Raw genomic sequence first — 7,853 nt, 5'->3', positions numbered from 1 at the left:
TTCAATGTGGAATTTTGAACGCGCGTGTGGGTATAACGGCATTGCAAATCAGTTTTCTTTTGTTTAAGTTGTACGAAATTTCCGATTTGACGTCACGTGCGGTAACTTTAAAGGCTAATAGACCATTGCAGCAACAAAATATTTTGCGTATTTTTTTTAAAAATACCTTTTGATGTATTCAAAATGCGCAACCGTGTGATATTAACATGCACTTTAAAAATTTTACAAATGCGTGAATGAAAAATGATTTTATTTACTTATGTAGTTTTTGATTTTAAAAGAAATAATAAAATTGTTTAAAATTTTCTGTACGCATAAAGAGAACTGTAGAACAGTTTTTAGATCCCCCCAAAAATGGAGAAACAATTGCAACCTGCAGTTTTATTGTCTTCCTAATGAGAGATCAAAATAACCAGCATATTTAGTACAAACTATGTCTTTAATGCTTTCTTGACTTTATATTGTGTAAGGTTGAGAAGCTTTCATTTGTCCCGGCTATGACGGAGAATGAATTGCACAAAACTGCAAAATTACGGGCTGTTTACATTCAACGAAGCGTGAGATGAATTTAAGGTATTGAAATGAGCAGATAACATGATCCTGGCAGTCGTATAATCACCACAACAATAGCATGTGCTTGTTTGGTGTCATAAACACTTATTTCAATACCTCAAAGTCCTCTCACGCTTCGTTGAATTTCGGGTAACCGGGCTCATGTAAACAGCCCCTTAGTTCATTGGTGCCTGTATAAAAAATCTTTCTGCATATGGTTTTAAAAAGTCGTGCAGGGGCCGGTTGTTCAAAAGGCGTTTAGCTTAAACGGTGGATAAGTCTAAAATAGAAAACAAAATGATCTATTTATTGAACAACTGAGCTGTAATATTTCGATGCAAATATAGTTTAATTCTCAATGGAAGTACACATTGAATGCATAAGATGCAGGTTCAGTCATTCACGAGATGTATGAGAGTATTTTTAAACTTTGGCTTATCCACCGTTTAAGCTAAACGCCTTTCGAGCAACTGGCCCCAGGTGTTCTTTACCAAAGAGCTACTTTCCAATTGGGAAATACTTTTGAAAAAATCACTATAAAATTTATAATTTATTCAGACAGTGGACATTTCGTGTTTTTAATAACGAACGAGAAAATCTGGAGTTCTTATAATCTAAATTGGGAAAAGGAGGGAATGTTTCATCAAAACCGAGGTTATTTGTGAAACAATTTTGGCCTGTTTGTCTATATAAGATAAGGCTTACCGTTTTAATAAAGATTAAGTACATGTGTAACGGGAGCAAAACAAATTTTCTTGTTTCCTTTAAAAATTTGAGAATACGCAATTTCTTTCCGAAGAAAATCTGCATGATTAGCCGCGTTTGACTACTTACTCGCAACAAGCCACTTGCTTTTTTTTCGGAAGGGTTTTATTTTCTCACGAAATTTTCTAATCCACTAGGCAACAATTGGAGAAGCAATGCCAGTTGGTTTTCAGTGAAAATGAAGTCTTAATGAAACGTCAGGAGTTGCAAAATCAAAAGTTAGAAGAGCTCACAGCATTCTACTGTCAATGATAGCCGAAGGTGTGGAAATATTTTGTCGTTTTTTTTCTCACCTTTAGATTAATGTACTAGATATGTATTTCTTTGTTAATTAATTAGTCAACATATTTTGAATTTTCCAATACACCCACGTTAATTGTTTACTGCGACAATTTTACTATGATTTGCCAACATTTGGTTTACTGTTGAGTCATTCCATGGTTACGTATACACGCGGTAATTGCCCACTCGCGGTTCTAAATTATTTCAAACAAAAATTCCACCTTTCTCAGAATCGCGATGATTCTCTTTGGTTCTCCACTCTCACGTGGTGTTTCTGTTCTTAGAAAGTTGAGTGAATTACGGGAAAAGACGCAAGAAGAAATCAACTCCCTCGCTTCTCAGCTGCAGGTTCGTTTTTAAATACCATTAATTATATATTGCTTTCGTAATTACGATTTTATTCCACTTTCGTTTTAGGGTCTGCGAAATGAGAATAACAATCTGTCGATGCAATTAGCAGGTAACATTGCAGCTATGTCTATAACCTCTGCAAGTTGTTTTACAGCACTTGCGATTCATTAGAGGTTAATTTTAAACAGATCGTACAGCAATTGGCATGTTTCGAACAGTGATTTAAAGATACGTCCGGATACGTACCTACGTACTTGAATATGAAATTTTAGTCTCACCCACTCGTCGTCTTCGACTTTTGAACTTCAGTACCTTTGCGTAGTTCAGAAATTAGGTAATATCCCAAAAATTGGTTCAACGCTAGTTGATGCTGTCCTTGTGTCCCTCGATTGGGAAACACCAGGCAATGCTGTTTTCATTATTATATGATTTACTATCTCATTGCAGATTGTAAGTTGGTTAATGCGCAATTAGAAACAGAGATTCACAGTTTCACAGAATTTCAAAGGTATGGTCACACATCACATGTATAACACGTGCCCGGTTGGACGAAAGCTCGATATCGTTTTGCATGCATTCATAATGACTTGTCATCTGTCTTGAGTATGTTCCAGAATTAAGTCATCGCATTTTGAGATTTGAGCATCGCCTGTACTTGCAAAGCGTTTTCTTTTGCTTGTTTCTCGCTGTATATCGAAGAGATGCTTTTTCCTTTCTATCTTAGAAAAAATGAGCGTAAGACTGTACTTCTTAAAGAACAATTTTCCCATCTTCATCAAAGGGAGGCTGCCGGGCAAAACACCCTAAGTGAAGTACTAAAAGTGGTAAGTGGAACTAATCCGTATTAGTGTCTATGAGATATAATGAACCAATGAGGTTCAACTTTGTACAACCGTTCTCTGAACGTCTTCTTTGTGCGTGTGTAGGCTGAAAAGACAACTTTAGAAAGGGATGCTGCTAATGAAATGGTAAGAACTGTGAATTTCGTTATCTATATATGTCGCTAAATGTGTTTTCAATGTGGAATTTTGAACGCGCGTGTGGGTATAACGGCATTGCAAATCAGTTTTCTTTTGTTTAAGTTGTACGAAATTTCCGATTTGACGTCACGTGCGGTAACTTTAAAGGCTAATAGACCATTGCAGCAACAAAATATTTTGCGTATTTTTTTTAAAAATACCTTTTGATGTATTCAAAATGCGCAACCGTGTGATATTAACATGCACTTTAAAAATTTTACAAATGCGTGAATGAAAAATGATTTTATTTACTTATGTAGTTTTTGATTTTAAAAGAAATAATAAAATTGTTTAAAATTTTCTGTACGCATAAAAGAGAACTGTAGAACAGTTTTTAGATCCCCCCAAAAATGGAGAAACAATTGCAACCTGCAGTTTTATTGTCTTCCTAATGAGAGATCAAAATAACCAGCATATTTAGTACAAACTATGTCTTTAATGCTTTCTTGACTTTATATTGTGTAAGGTTGAGAAGCTTTCATTTGTCCCGGCTATGACGGAGAATGAATTGCACAAAACTGCAAAATTACGGGCTGTTTACATTCAACGAAGCGTGAGATGAATTTAAGGTATTGAAATGAGCAGATAACATGATCCTGGCAGTCGTATAATCACCACAACAATAGCATGTGCTTGTTTGGTGTCATAAACACTTATTTCAATACCTCAAAGTCCTCTCACGCTTCGTTGAATTTCGGGTAACCGGGCTCATGTAAACAGCCCCTTAGTTCATTGGTGCCTGTATAAAAAATCTTTCTGCATATGGTTTTAAAAAGTCGTGCAGGGGCCGGTTGTTCAAAAGGCGTTTAGCTTAAACGGTGGATAAGTCTAAAATAGAAAACAAAATGATCTATTTATTGAACAACTGAGCTGTAATATTTCGATGCAAATATAGTTTAATTCTCAATGGAAGTACACATTGAATGCATAAGATGCAGGTTCAGTCATTCACGAGATGTATGAGAGTATTTTTAAACTTTGGCTTATCCACCGTTTAAGCTAAACGCCTTTCGAGCAACTGGCCCCAGGTGTTCTTTACCAAAGAGCTACTTTCCAATTGGGAAATACTTTTGAAAAAATCACTATAAAATTTATAATTTATTCAGACAGTGGACATTTCGTGTTTTTAATAACGAACGAGAAAATCTGGAGTTCTTTAATGGAAAAGAAAAGGAAAAGGGGGAATGTTTCATCAAAACCGAGGTTATTTGTGAAACAATTTTGGCCTGTTTGTCTATATAAGATAAGGCTTACCGTTTTAATAAAGTAAAGATTAAGTACATGTGTAACGGGAGCAAAACAAATTTTCTTGTTTCCTTTAAAAATTTGAGAATACGCAATTTCTTTCCGAAGAAAATCTGCATGATTAGCCGCGTTTGACTACTTACTCGCAACAAGCCACTTGCTTTTTTTTCGGAAGGGTTTTATTTTCTCACGAAATTTTCTAATCCACTAGGCAACAATTGGAGAAGCAATGCCAGTTGGTTTTCAGTGAAAATGAAGTCTTAATGAAACGTCAGGAGTTGCAAAATCAAAAGTTAGAAGAGCTCACAGCATTCTACTGTCAATGATAGCCGAAGGTGTGGAAATATTTTGTCGTTTTTTTTCTCACCTTTAGATTAATGTACTAGATATGTATTTCTTTGTTAATTAATTAGTCAACATATTTTGAATTTTCCAATACACCCACGTTAATTGTTTACTGCGACAATTTTACTATGATTTGCCAACATTTGGTTTACTGTTGAGTCATTCCATGGTTACGTATACACGCGGTAATTGCCCACTCGCGGTTCTAAATTATTTCAAACAAAAATTCCACCTTTCTCAGAATCGCGATGATTCTCTTTGGTTCTCCACTCTCACGTGGTGTTTCTGTTCTTAGAAAGTTGAGTGAATTACGGGAAAAGACGCAAGAAGAAATCAACTCCCTCGCTTCTCAGCTGCAGGTTCGTTTTTAAATACCATTAATTATATATTGCTTTCGTAATTACGATTTTATTCCACTTTCGTTTTAGGGTCTGCGAAATGAGAATAACAATCTGTCGATGCAATTAGCAGGTAACATTGCAGCTATGTCTATAACCTCTGCAAGTTGTTTTACAGCACTTGCGATTCATTAGAGGTTAATTTTGAAACAGATCGTACAGCAATTGGCATGTTTCGAACAGTGATTTAAAGATACGTCCGGATACGTACCTACGTACTTGAATATGAAATTTTAGTCTCACCCACTCGTCGTCTTCGACTTTTGAACTTCAGTACCTTTGCGTAGTTCAGAAATTAGGTAATATCCCAAAAATTGGTTCAACGCTAGTTGATGCTGTCCTTGTGTCCCTCGATTGGGAAACACCAGGCAATGCTGTTTTCATTATTATATGATTTACTATCTCATTGCAGATTGTAAGTTGGTTAATGCGCAATTAGAAACAGAGATTCACAGTTTCACAGAATTTCAAAGGTATGGTCACACATCACATGTAACACGTGCCCGGTTGGACGAAAGCTCGATATCGTTTTGCATGCATTCATAATGACTTGTCATCTGTCTTGAGTATGTTCCAGAATTAAGTCATCGCATTTTGAGATTTGAGCATCGCCTGTACTTGCAAAGCGTTTTCTTTTGCTTGTTTCTCGCTGTATATCGAAGAGATGCTTTTTCCTTTCTATCTTAGAAAAAATGAGCGTAAGACTGTACTTCTTAAAGAACAATTTTCCCATCTTCATCAAAGGGAGGCTGCCGGGCAAAACACCCTAAGTGAAGTACTAAAAGTGGTAAGTGGAACTAATCCGTATTAGTGTCTATGAGATATAATGAACCAATTGAGGTTCAACTTTGTACAACCGTTCTCTGAACGTCTTCTTTGTGCGTGTGTAGGCTGAAAAGACAACTTTAGAAAGGGATGCTGTTAATGAAATGGTAAGAACTGTGAATTTCGTTATCTATATATGTCGCTAAATGTGTTTTGAATGTGGAATTTCGAACGCGCGTGTAGGTATAGCTGCATTACAAATCAGTTTTCTTTTGTTTAAGTTGTACGAAATTCCCGATTTGACGTCACGTTCGGTAACTTTAAAGGCTAATAGACCATTGCAGCAACAAAATATTTTGCGTATTTTTTTTAAAAATACCTTTTGATGCATTCAAAATGCGCAACCGTGTGATATTAACATGCACTTTAAAAATTTTACAAATGCGTGAATGAAAAATGATTTTATTTACTTATGTAGTTTTTGATTTTAAAAGAAATAATAAAATTGTTTAAAATTTTCTGTACGCATAAAGGAGAACTGTAGAACAGTTTTTAAATCCCCCCAAAAATGGAGAAACAATTGCAACCTGCAGTTTTATTGTCTTCCTAATGAGAGATCAAAATAACCAGCATATTTAGTACAAACCATGTCTTTAATGCTTTCTTGACTTTACATTGGGTAAGGTTGAGAAGCTTTCATTTGTCCCGGCTATGACGGAGAATGAATTGCACAAAACTGCAAAATTAGGGGCTGTTTACATTCAACGAAGCGTGAGATGAATTTAAGGTATTGAAATGAGCAGATAACATGATCCTGGCAGTCGTATAATCACCACAACAATAGCATGTGCTTGTTTGGTGTCATAAAGACTTATTTCAATACCTCAAAGTCCTCTCACGTTTCGTTGAATTTCGGGTAACCGGGCTCATGTAAACAGCCCCTTAGTTCATTGGTGCCCGTATAAAAAATCTTTCTGCATATGGTTTTAAAAAGTCGTGCAGGGGCCGGTTGTTCAAAAGGCGTTTAGCTTAAACGGTGGATAAGTCTAAAATAGAAAACAAAATTATCTATTTATTGAACAACTGAGCTGTAATATTTCGATGCAAATAGTTTAATTCTCAATGGAAGTACACATTGAATGCATAAGATGCAGGTTCAGTCATTCACGAGATGTATGAGAGTATTTTTAAACTTTGGCTTATCCACCGTTTAAGCTAAACGCCTTTCGAGCAACTGGCCCCAGGTGTTCTTTACCAAAGAGCTACTTTCCAATTGGGAAATACTTTTGAAAAAATCACTATAAAATTTATAATTTATTCAGACAGTGGACATTTTGTGTTTTTAATAACGAACGAGAAAATCTGGAGTTCTTATAATCTAAATTGGGAAAAGGAGGGAATGTTTCATCAAAACCGAGGTTATTTGTGAAACAATTTTGGCCTGTTTGTCTATATAAGATAAGGCTGACCGTTTTAATAAAGTAAAGATTAAGTACATGTGTAACGGGAGCAAAACAAATTTTCTTGTTTCCTGTAAAAATTTGAGAATACGCAATTTCTTTCCGAAGAAAATCTGCATGATTAGCCGCGTTTGACTACTTACTCGCAACAAGCCACTTGCTTTTTTTTCGGAAGGGTTTTATTTTCTCACGAAATTTTCTAATCCACTAGGCAACAATTGGAGAAGCAATGCCAGTTGGTTTTCAGTGAAAATGAAGTCTTAATGAAACGTCAGGAGTTGCAAAATCAAAAGTTAGAAGAGCTCACAGCATTCTACTGTCAATGATAGCCGAAGGTGTGGAAATATTTTGTCGTTTTTTTTCTCACCTTTAGATTAATGTACTAGATATGTATTTCTTTGTTAATTAATTAGTCAACATATTTTGAATTTTCCAATACACCCACGTTAATTGTTTACTGCGACAATTTTACTATGATTTGCCAACATTTTGATTACTGTTGAGTCATTCCATGGTTACGTATACACGCGGTAATTGCCCACTCGCGGTTCTAAATTATTTCAAACAAAAATTCCACCTTTCTCAGAATCGCGATGATTCTCTTTGGTTCTCCACTCTCACGTGGTGTTTCTGTTCTTAGAAAGTTGAGTGAATTACGGGAAAAGACGCAA

General features: G+C 35.6%; 1 long non-coding RNA gene across 1 annotated transcript; it reads left to right on the top strand.

The window, feature by feature from the left end:
• Positions 1–1,459: 1,459 nt before the first annotated feature.
• LOC114541754 lies at positions 1,460–7,853 on the top strand. The gene is made up of 14 exons (XR_003689337.1): positions 1,460–1,578; positions 1,884–1,947; positions 2,017–2,059; positions 2,398–2,458; positions 2,675–2,774; positions 2,877–2,918; positions 4,426–4,549; positions 4,855–4,918; positions 4,988–5,030; positions 5,370–5,430; positions 5,645–5,744; positions 5,848–5,889; positions 7,394–7,517; positions 7,823–7,853. It is a non-coding gene; the product is annotated as an uncharacterized LOC114541754 (long non-coding RNA).

The sequence above is a fragment of the Dendronephthya gigantea genome, unplaced genomic scaffold, assembly GCF_004324835.1.
Source record: "Dendronephthya gigantea isolate DGI-Jeju-01 unplaced genomic scaffold, DenGig_1.0 000308F, whole genome shotgun sequence".
Taxonomy (NCBI): Eukaryota; Metazoa; Cnidaria; class Anthozoa; order Malacalcyonacea; family Nephtheidae; genus Dendronephthya; species Dendronephthya gigantea.
Note: the sequence above shows the minus strand (reverse complement) of the source record. Positions and strands in the feature narration are given on the sequence as shown.